At 36.8% G+C, this 12,019-nt stretch overlaps 1 protein-coding gene and 1 pseudogene across 3 annotated transcripts in view; one reads left to right on the top strand and one right to left on the bottom strand.

The window, feature by feature from the left end:
- The window catches only part of LOC116463473 (Golgi-associated kinase 1B), a 257,534-nt gene that overhangs the window by 156,867 nt on the left and 88,648 nt on the right, over positions 1-12,019 (bottom strand). The gene's annotated exons all lie outside the window — the stretch shown is intronic.
- On the top strand, positions 6,198-7,216 carry LOC116463472 (axin interactor, dorsalization-associated protein-like; annotated as a pseudogene).

Raw genomic sequence — 12,019 nt, 5'->3', positions numbered from 1 at the left:
AAAATGAAAAATACCAACCCTGCCTAGCACCCAGGGTTATTTGGAGTAACAAGGGAAATAATGCAAATGAAAGCATTATTATGTAAATTAATGTGCTGTAGCATCGAGTGCTTATTAGTATGCGCTCATTGCTCTAATCAAGTATACTTAAGAGAAAGGCTTTACTTACTTCATTATCCTAGAAAATATAAACGTAAGTAGCACAACTTAATGGTTATTCTAAGCAACGTTATATCTTTGCTGCTTGTATTAGACAGGATTAAGCATGAAGCCATAGCCTCTGTGTTTATATTGTTTAGGATTTTTATATATTATATTTTCTCTGCTGAATATTCATTTTGATTTGTTTATAATATATAGTAACTGAGCTTTTCTTACACTCTATAAGGATTAATAATATATGACAAAGTTGGCCACATTGAATAATACTTTGTAGTGACATAAAGCTGTTTCCTGCTTCTGGATACCTCAGTACCATTTATGGAAGGGTGCACAGTGTAGTGACTGATAAGAATAGGCTCTCACATTTTATAGACATGGGTTAAACTCCAGCTCTGCCACTTGTTATCTAGGTAGACTTTGCCATATTATATTTCCGAGTTTCAGTACCCTCTTTGTCTGTAAAATGGAGAAAATCATACCTATAGAAGTTCAAAGAAAGAGTGAAATAAGACAAAGGAGGTCGTCACCAGGTCAATCCTCACCAGCTTCCCCCTTAGGTATCCACAAGTGGCTTTGACCTCAATGATTCCGCAATACTCAAGTTCTGGCCTTCAGTCCTGAAAACTCAGAAAGGAAAAATCACCGGGGCCCCAGAGTAGACTGGCCTCAGCAATCCTGAATCAAGCTATCAAAACACAGTAGACAAGTATACATTGTTGTACATTAAAGTTTTTTCCTCTAACTTTTAAAATTAATCTTTTCCAGCTTTATTGATATATCATTGACAAATAAAAATTGTATATATTTAAGATACATAAAGTACTGTTTTGATATATGTATATATTGTGAAATGATTACCGCCATCAAGCTAATTAATAGGCAAAACCCTTTAAATACAGCATGTTTTAATGATGTTTCATACTCCTGAGGAACTAACTAGTGAGAATGCAAATGATCCTTGGACTCAATTTAGAATGTTGCTTTGACAATTTACTAAATCTCACTGTTCTCTGTCTTTGTGAAAAAGTTACAGCTGAGGATCTGGTTGAACACTGGAAGTATCATTATTAGAAGTAATACAAGGCACTGTGCAGTCATGTTCAAGACCTTGAACGTAACTGTAATTTGCAGTGTACTTAATGCCATTAATCAAAAGTAATGGCAAAACCACAACTACTTTTGCACCAACCTAATAACATATGCATCACCTCACATTGTTACCGTGTGTGTGTGTGTGTATGTATGTGTGTTTGTGTGTATGTGTGTGTGTGGTGAGAACATTTAAGATCTACTCTCTTACCAAATTTCAAGTATGCAATACAGTATTATTAACTACAGTCACCATGCTATACATTAATTTTAATGAGAGACTTCTGCCACGTGAACTTGTCTGCTGCAATCTCTCCCTGAAGGTGAGCTACATAGAAAGCCAACTGAACAGAAAGGTTCTTCCTGAGTGAGGAATTTGAACAAGGAAAGTTGGTTATTTATTTGGGTGTATAACATAACTCTAGCTTTCTCCACATAGCTACATTTTTCATATGGATATAATACTCCAGTGGAGTATTATGGCCAGTCTGGAGGGCTCCTGCTTAAGAGTATTAGATGGGCAATCTTGATATTTGCCTCCACGTTTTGTCTTTCTCTAAGCCCCTACTTTTATGAGCTTCCCTATTGATGGACACAATATATGAAGAAAGGCATATAACTTACAATTATTTTACAACCAAGTCTTGCAGCCCTATTCTTTTAAGGATAATTTTTTCAATTGTGTTGTGTAGCTCTCAAAAGACAGACTTATCTCTCTCCCTTTGTGGTTTTTGGTGCACTCTTTGATGACATGGTCAAGAATTGATAAAAATATCTACTTCACATTACCTGGCTGTGTGTAATTATTCAACAAATGTTAGTTCATTAATCATATTTTCCCTTGCCATGAATTTATCTTTGCCTATATCCCTACTCTACCCTCAAAGAAATAACAGTCTAATTTTGTCTACCATCTCGTGACAGTCTTCCTACTGATGTCAGTTACTACTAAAACTGCCCATTTTTCTGCAGCTGCTACTATTCTGTCAGCCTAAGAGAAGAATCTCTGAAATTTTGACAGCATGTGGAAATATTTCCACTGATTATAGGATTATGAAGATGGAGAAGAGTATTTTAAAGGAGTTTTGTAGGAGCTGCAGGAGACGATTCAGGTATATTTATATTCATAATATATTTGTAATGCTTTGTTCCTGCTCCTTCATTACTTCTATTAAGAACAGACAAGGAGAGAGACATGGAAATCACTAAGGCACCAAAGGAAAGGCATTTTTTACATTTCAAAGTCACAGGTAAAAAACATTTATCATTTTCGTGTGGAAATATTCTTCCAAGCTGTAACTAATAATGATCTCTCTTACTATTTCCTCCCACTTCTGCAGCTGCTAAAACACCTTTGCCACCAGCTCCAATACCCAAACCATGCCTTTGGATTTCTTCAGTTTCTAAATGAGAACATCTTCTTTTTAAAGCCTTTGTTGTATTAATTAATAATTAAGAATCCAGGGTCAAGCCTGGTGGCTCACGCCTATAATCCCAGCACTTTGTGAGGCCAAGGCGGGCAGATCACCTGAGGTCGGGAGTTCGAGACCAGCCTGATCAACATGGAGAAACCCAGTATCTACTAAAAATACAAAATTAGCCAGGCATGGTGGCATATGCCTGTAATCCCAGCTACTCAGGAGGCTGAGACAGGAGAATCACTTGAACCCAGGAGGTGGAGGTTGTGGTGAGCCGAGATCATGCCATTGCACTCCAGCCTGGGTGATAAGAGCAAAATTCTGTCTCAAAAAAAAAAAAAAAAAAATCAGTGGCTGGCATACAGGCAAGAAACTCTATGAATAGAAGATAACTGACTTATCAGCAGTGCAGTAAGCCTCCAAAAAGAAGCAAGATCTTTGAAAGTGGCTGGGAGAGTTCCCAACTGAATAGGCTTCAGCCTCCCACTGTCAATACTTAAGGTGCAAATGCCTCAGGCTGGGGCTGGATTACACTAGGCAAGGATACAGAGAATGGAATAATTAGGACCAAATCTGCCCAGTAAGAATCGACCAAACTAGTGATATGTGGCAAACGATGACTTTAGTGGAACCCAAGAAATGAGAATCCGCAGAGGAGCAGCCACTCACACCTACAGAAGTATGAAATTTTTCTTCATGCAAAGCCATTGGAGGATACTCTCTATGATGCATCCTAAAATATTGTTGAATTTTAAGTCATAGTAATTTTTTGTGTTTTGAAATACACATTACTCATTTTTTTATTTGATAAAACTTTCTGTTATTAGTACTGGGAATTTGGAAAGATAATATCAACCAATTACACTATCCTGGAAGGAACATTCTGCCAAAGTAGCAATGGGGCGTGTTTGGAAAACACTGATTTAAAATTATCTAGGTTATTTTATCTAGACCCCATTTTGATTAAAAGAGCACAGTCTTGGTAAAATCACTTAGCAACTCTGGATCTTGAGTCCTTTTCATTAGAATTAGGGAATCATGCAGGAAAATCCAACTCAAGGATTCTATAACATTTTTCTTCCAGTGAATTTACTAATGAAATAAAGGGGTGTGATGGTAGGTTGGAAGAATGAGAGAGCCATTTTGTTTTCAATCCTGAGAATAAGGCTGGTGGCACCAGTAATCCAAAAATGACTTACTCATTTAAACTTCACTCATGTTGATCCAGGTCATGTTTAATGGATCCCTGAATGTCACAAAAAGGCCCGAGCAGGTTGAAATTCAATCTACTTTTCCTTCAAAGTCAGTAAGAACTGGAATATAGAGTTCTCAAACAGGAATGGATGAAAAGAATAATAAATTCACCAGGTAAATGACAAAGTGAAGCACAACTGCCTAAAACAAGTATTTTTTCAGGGCTGAGAATTATTCCAGGATTTATAATCACCAAATTTGCCCTAAAGAACAGAAATTGTTTCTATCCTGTCACCTGAGATGACCCTAATCAAGGGGCATTTTTAGAAGAGTAAAATCTAAAGTCACAGAGCTTACTACATGAGAAACTAAAAGAGAAGTGAAGAGAAAAAGATACAGCAAAAACAGAGCTGAGTTTCAACCTTCAGATTTTTGCTATTAGTAATATCCTGCAATGTTAATACAGTGGTTGTTTGTTTGTATGTTTTTTACAGAAAGCATTCATCTACCTTATGTTATTTAATCCTCACAACAGTCCTGTAAGTTATGTTCAGCAAGAACTAACTTGTAAAGGAGGAAACTAGCTTTCAGAAATGAAAATGGCTTGTGTAAATGATGGGGAAAGCCACAGTATATAGACAGTATGCCCCTTTGTATCACATTAGTTCCACCTGCCACAGAGGCTTTAGGCTGATTTCTCATCTAGAGCAACTGTTCCCAACCTTTTTGGCACCAAGGATTACTTTTGTGGAAGACAATTTTTCTACAATCTGGGGATGTGGCGGTGGGGAGGGGGCGTGGTTCGGGGATGATTCAAGTGCATTACATTTGTCGTGTACTTTGTTTCTATGTTTCTATTATTATTGTTGTTTCTATTATTACTATATATATGTAATACATAATGAAATAATTATACAACTCACCATAATATAGAATCAATGGGATCCCTGAGCTTGTTTACCTGGGGGTAATGGGAGACAGTGAAAGATCATCAAGCATTAGATTCTCATAAGGAACAGGCAACCTAGATCCCTCGCACGCACAATTCACAGTAGGGTTTTCCCTCCTATGAGACTCTAATGCCACCCCTGATTTGACACGAGGCGGAGCTCAAGTGGTAATGTGAGCAATGGAGAGTGGCTATAAATACAGATGAAGCTTCACTGGATCACCTGCCACTCACCTCCTGCTGTGCAGCCTGGTTCCTAACAGCCATGGACTGGTACTGGTCCATGGACCTGGGGTTGGGGAGTAAATGTGTGGCTTTCAATTATTTTCAGCAGATAAAAATACAGATGCATTAGTTGCAAGTGCAGTGTAAGAGGCCTAGAATCCTGTCTGTTGGACCTTCCTTCCAATCCCAAACATGTTCTTCCCACCTGGGCAACGCTTGAAGCTATTTGAAAGCAAAGGTAATTTCTAAAGACCTATGGAAATTTAACATTCTATGATTCTCTGGAGGGAAAAAATGCCAAATTTTCATTTGATTACACATAAATATAAAACTCTGGATTATAAACTCTGAAATGCTTATTTTATCTCCCTTCCCAACCCCGAGGCATTTCTTTCGATTCCAGTGGGCAAGAAATCAGACACCTTCCCTTTCTCTTCCCAAAAGGCATTTGTTTACATTAGGGAGATAGGGTTTCTCTTTGTCTTTCTGGAGGGGAGGGGGAACTCTCCTGCTCCCATGTAGCCTTCAGAGTTTCAATTTTTGAGGTTCCCTTCCCATGGTGAAAAAAAACCCCTCTGTCCATACAGGCCTGCCCCTCTATGGCAATGTGATGAGAAAGGGAAAGAACTGCAAAGAGGAACTGATGCAGTTATTGCTTTACGTAGTAATAATCTGCCTTTGTCCAGAAATGCATACTAAGAATACAGGTATTAAAAATGTATTATAGATATCCTAGATAATGATGCAGATGCAGATATAGATATAAAAAATAGTAATGTATATTGTGATAATACCCTTTAGTCATAGTGTGTGAACATGTGAAATGTTTGGTTATTAAACTTTCCATCATGACTATTTGAAAGTAGAATAGTGCATAGATAATAGCACTAAAACCGTGATAGTTCTTCAAAGGACTTGATCCACATATACGAGTTTTTGCACTGGAAGCCAAAGCTACTTGGTTGGGTCTATAGAGGGAAGCCCTTACCACCCAAGATAGCCTTGACAATGGGCTTGGGCGGCTCCTTGGCGGGTGGCGGTGGTGGCCGTAGCAGTTCCTCCTGGCCGTGTTAATTTTGGGGTCACGTCCGGAGAGGATGGCGCCCTAGAACCAGGCCTTGCTGGGGTAGGGGCTGGAGGAGATAGGGTGGGGACCGGCCATGTCGGAGGTGACCCGGAGTCTGCTGCAGCACTGGGGTGCCAGTTTTAGGAGAGGCCCCGACTTCGACTCTTGGGGACAGCTGGTGGAGGCGATAGATGAGTATCAGATATTAGCAAGACATCTACAAAAAGAGCCCCAAGCTCAGCACAATAATTCTGAATTCACAGAAGAACAAAAGAAAACCATAGGCAAAATTGCAACATGCTTGGAATTGCGAAGTGCAGCTTTACAGTCCACACAGTCTCAAGAATTTAAACTGGAGGACCTGAAGAAGCTAGAACCAATCCTAAAGAATATTCTTACATATAATAAAGAATTCCCACTTGATGTTCAGCCTGTCCCATTAAGAATTTTGGCACCTGGTAAAGAAGAGAATTTGGAACTTGAAGAAGATGAAGAAGAGGGTGGTGCTGGAGCAGGGTCTCCTGATTCTTTTCCTGCTAGAGTTCCCAATACTTCAGAGACCAAGGTTGCCATCAGAGCCAGAAATGACATTACTCACTATCAGAATTGAGAAAATTGGTTTGAAAGATGCTGGGCAGTGCATCGATCCCTATATTACAGTTAGAGTAAAGGATCTGAATGGCATAGACTTAACTCCTGTGCAAGATACTCCTGTGGCTTCAAGAAAAGAAGATACATATGTTCATTTTAATGTGGACATTGATCTCCAGAAGCATGTTGAAAAATTAACCAAAGGTGCAGCTATCTTCTTTGAATTCAAACACTACAAGCCTAAAAAAAGGTTTACCAGCACCAAGTGTTTTGCTTTCATGGAGATGGATGAAATTAAACCTGGGCCAATTGTAATAGAACTATACAAGAAACCCACTGACTTTAAAAGAAAGAAATTGCAATTATTGACCAAGAAACCACTTTATCTTTATCTACATCAAACTTTGCACAAGGAATGATCCTGGTATGATGAACCTGGAACTTCTGTGAATTTTACCACTCAGTAGAAACCATCATAGCTCTGTGTAGCGTATTCACCCTTCAACAGGCAGGAAGCAAGCCGTACCCAGCCCAGTAGGCCAGAGTCCAATGCAAAGCTGTACCACAGAATTCAAAGTCCAGCACATCACTGATATATAGGACTCCTTTGGATACAGGTTTATTGTAGATTTTGAAACATGTTTTTACTTTTCTATTAATTGGGCAATTAATATTCTATTTTCTAATTTACCACTACTCCTACCCTCCTTCCTGAAACAATACTGTTGTGGGTAGGATATGCTCATCTTCAGACTTAATACAGCAATAAGAATGTGCTAGAGTTTACACATCTGTTCACTTTTGCTCCAGTATGCTCTTTTGACTTAACTTCAAGCCTTGGGTTGATGTGGGTAGGGTAGTGTCAAACTGCTTTGAGAGGAATTGGACCAGTTCTGCTGCCTAAGAAGGTCTGTCTGGATGTTTATAGGCAGCTTCTCTGAAGTGGCCTAAATTCACCCTGATCTGAGAGTTTTCCTGCCTAGAAAGTGTGCCTTGGCCAGATCAGTATCCCATATGGGAGTGTTCCCTAGGTTGTAGCTGTGATTGTTTCCAGATGACCAGATTGTTTTTCTGAAAATGAGCATATTTTTAGTCATGTTGATTAGCTCTTCTTCTACATCACATTGTTACTCTTTCTGATGATGATTCTAGGGTTAACATTGGAACCTCTCAAAATAATTACAAATTTTTAGATGGGTTTACAATGTCTTCTAAACAATGTAATCTAAAAATAATTGAGTCAGATGCTAACGAGATACTGCAGGCATAACTGCTGTTTTTCTGACAACTGATTGTGAAACCTTAAAACCTGCATACCTCTTCTTATAGTGAGGAGTATGCAAAATCTCGAAAAATATTCTATTTTTTTATATAGGTAGATAGGATCACCATTTATTTCCTATTTAAATATACTGACATTCATCCATATGAAAATATGCAGGTCATTAGCTTACTATAATTTGGCTATTTACTTTTGACTTAATGGGGCATAAATAAAACTTTCGTAATACACATAAGGTGGATATTTGATACACAGAACATTTGTGGTGGGCTTTCGGTGGGTTAGAGGTAAAGCCCACATATTTTAATATTCACTATTTTAAATGAGCAATGCATGAGGGGAATGCAGTGTCAGTACCTGGCCTATTTTTAAACTAGTGTAATCACCCTAGTTATACCATTCAGTATGTTTGCTTTTTAAAATAAGTAACCACAATTAAGTTGTTTTAGCCCTTGCACTTCAAGAGATCTAGTCTTTACTTTCAGTTGTCTGTTAGGTCCATTCTGTTTACTAGACGGATGTTAATAAAAACTATGCAAGCCTGAACGAATTCTCGGCCAAATTTAGTCTTGTCTCTCATCTTGATTGGATTAATTCCAAATTCTAAAATGATTCAGTCCACAATAGCTCTAGGGGATGAAGAATTTGCCTTACTTTGTTGTTCACTCAGTTCCTAAGACTGTGAGTTGTCAAATCCCTAGACTGTAAGCTCCTCAAGGAGCAAGAAGCACATTTTCTCCGTGTCATGTAATTTTTCTAAGGTGCTTGGCGGCACTCCGTACCCTGTGGAGTACTCAGTACCTTTCGTTTGATGTTGCTGACAAGGCCTAAAAAACAATCCCTTAAAAAAAAACCCATTAAAAGGTAGCAAAACCGATGTATTATTTTTTCTCTTTTCTCATAAACCGCAAGATATGTATATCAAAGTGATAATTTATACGAAGCATCTGCTATCCTTCACATAAGTGTGGTTATATGAACTACAAATACCTTTCATCAACATTAAAGAAGCTTAAATTGAAAAAAAAAAGAAAAATACTTAGGTTGTCTATGATATTAAAATTGCCAATCATGTTTAGGCATAGGCCACTAAATTCTAATTTTTTCTTTTGCTTCTAATAAATATGGGCAGTGTCTACAAGCGTTATTGTTCCATCCTGACTTTTTGCACAAAAAGTCTTGACTTGTCTACTAAGGTATCAGGATATTCAAGATTTTTCTGGACAACACATTCAACACAATGTTCCTTTTTGACATTTTATTATAACTAGCCCAAACAATTAACTTTCTGCAAAAACATCTCTGAAGATAGATATAAACGCCATACATAAGTAGTTCTAATGTTTGAAAACTGTTGGAAGACATGTTGTTGTATGAAAAGAAGTGTTTCTTTTCATTTTATTCTCAGTAATTTGAACAATAAGCAAGCAGTCTGTCAATATTTAGACAGGCCAGTGGAGCTATCAGTAGTCATCGTGGGAGCGTTTCACAAAAATTAGATTTGGCAATAATTAGGCAGCTGTATGGGATGAGGCTGGGGCAAAGTCGGAGGATAAGCAATCGTCCCCTGGCTAGAAATTAGAGACATGTACACGCTTAGTATTTGGGGAGGGGAATAAGACTGAAAGAAATTCTACATTTTAAACTTTAATGTCATTTAAAATACCCTTTTAAGTCATATTGAACTCCTGGATACTAGAAAAATATATTATACCTTTTCATTATTCTAAGACTAAGTTCATTATAAATCATTTGTATTGTTTCAGTAAAAACTTAGGATCTTCAAATATTTTGTCAATAATACTATGTACAATTTCTATATTTTCCCTTTTCAAACATTTCCATCAATTGCTTTATTTCTAAAATTTTTTATTTTATATGACCTAAGTTATTAAGACAAAAGGAGGTATTTAAAAAAAACAGAATGGATGTAACTTATTTGGATTTCCTTCAACATTAAAAAAAAAAAAATAGGTTCCATAGCTACCTATGTAGCTGAACTGTGCTCAGTTCAGTTTTTTTAAAGGTAGGTACATGGTCTTCAGAGCTTTTATATATTAAATTAGAGTTATACTAAATTAAAATTTTTAAACAACCTATAAATTATTACTTCAATTGCAATCTATCAAGGAGTGTGAAAGCAAAGCTTAAGCTAACTCCCAACCCCCACAATACTTCTTAGGTTCCAGAAAGTTTAAATGATTTAAGTAGAATTCCTTTTTAATTAGTATTCTAAAATCCAAAAAATGGCATTATTGGCAAGCAAGATTATTAAGAATGTCATTAAAATTAATTAGCTATTGATCAGAAGATATGTGAACAGAGAATAGTGGAATGTTCTTCCACTGTTCTTCTCTTCCATTTGGAAGAGAAGAAAAGGTGGAATTGGAAGGTGAAATGTTACACAGTAGGACAACCAGTGTCAGAGGAAGCAACGTCATGTCTTGATTTTGAATTTGGGGGTTACTTTAGACTTCATTCAAAATAAGAGTGAGTAAGTTACATAAATAGAGCCACCTCTCCACTTCATCTGTAAATCTATAATGTGAGGAAATTGGACTATACTATATCTGTGAGCCTCCCACCAAAATACACTGTTATTGATGAATTTTCTTTCACATATATCCATATCATGAAGCTTTCATACTGGCCCTGAAGTTCAGAGCTATTATAGCTTTTATGCTGAAATCTGCCAAATAATTTAAAAACATGCTTTAGTCTTCAGTTTATTTAAATGTGTGTAAGTTACAATGATAGAAGAATTAAAGAAGATATTCAGCTCCGGGGATAAGAGAAATGTCCCATTAACAGACCTAGCAGGTTCCTGCTTTTAAGAAAGAAGTCCAGTTATTGGGAGAAATTGCTCAGGCCCATGTTAGCAGGAAGGCTGATGCAATTATGAGCCACTGTGACACTCCTCTAGGACTCATAGCCCATGATTGTCCCAGAGTTTGTGGCTAGGTTGAAGTCAGGGAGAATCAAGTGGCCTGCACTTAGTTTAGAGTGTCCCTGCAGCAAAAAAAGTCACGAAGATTTTCACTTGTATTCTGTGTTCTATCAAAGTCAGGAGTTAGCTGACTACATTTGAAAATACATTTTGGGGAAAATTTTACCCTTGCCAAAAATACTCACTGGAAAAGTGAATCTACTTTTCATATGTCTAAACAGATGTCAAAGGTGCCATGAATCATATTAGCATAATTACAGTTTTCAAAAATTCCAAGGCATTAGTCTCCCATAGAAACACATCAATGAAAACAGATGCTTGAGCAACAAATATAAATGGAATAAGCAACTCTTACCTGTCAATTTTCATTATCAAAGGTATATTTTTATTAAGTCGGTAAATTGTTTTGCATTTATTAATGTAGAATAAATTGGAACTAGCAATGACATTAAAAGCAAAAATTATATATTTAACTATCCTATATCTTTATTTTCTAAATGTACAATGGCCTGAATATTTTGGGAAAAAAAGATACCATTTTCCCCCTCAATAAGTTAGCCATGATACACACACACAAAAATGAGTATTATTAAGCTAATCAGAATCTATAAGACTTTTAAATATAAAATATTCTTATTTTACCAATTATTTTAAATTTTAATAATTACATGGAATATTTTTAAGCTTTTCTTAGAGGCTGTCTCTCATTAAGAAATGTGCAAGCAGTGTAAATGTGAGATCAATCATGTATAGCAATGCTAAAATAAATGTAAGATTTTTGAATGGACGACTGATTAATAACCACAAAACAATTTCTAAATATGATTATCCACTAAAAAGGAACCAAGTATTCTTAAAGAAACGGCCGATTCAGAGTTGGGGCAGGAAAAGTACAAGATTAACCTTGGCCAACTTGTGCCAAGAAATAAGGAAATTCTCAGGAATGATGGGGACCTGTGAAAAGGATCCAGAAGACAATTTGGAGAGAGTTTAACTGGCCGAATTAAGCCAATTTGAGAATCAAATTAACTAAGAACATAAATGAATCAGAACTCATCAAATAAAATAAAAATCCATGAATCCATACTGATATAAA

The sequence above is a fragment of the Hylobates moloch genome, unplaced genomic scaffold (assembly GCF_009828535.3).
Source record: "Hylobates moloch isolate HMO894 unplaced genomic scaffold, HMol_V3 SCAFFOLD_38, whole genome shotgun sequence".
In the NCBI taxonomy this organism is placed as follows: domain Eukaryota; kingdom Metazoa; phylum Chordata; class Mammalia; order Primates; family Hylobatidae; genus Hylobates; species Hylobates moloch.
Note: the sequence above shows the minus strand (reverse complement) of the source record. Positions and strands in the feature narration are given on the sequence as shown.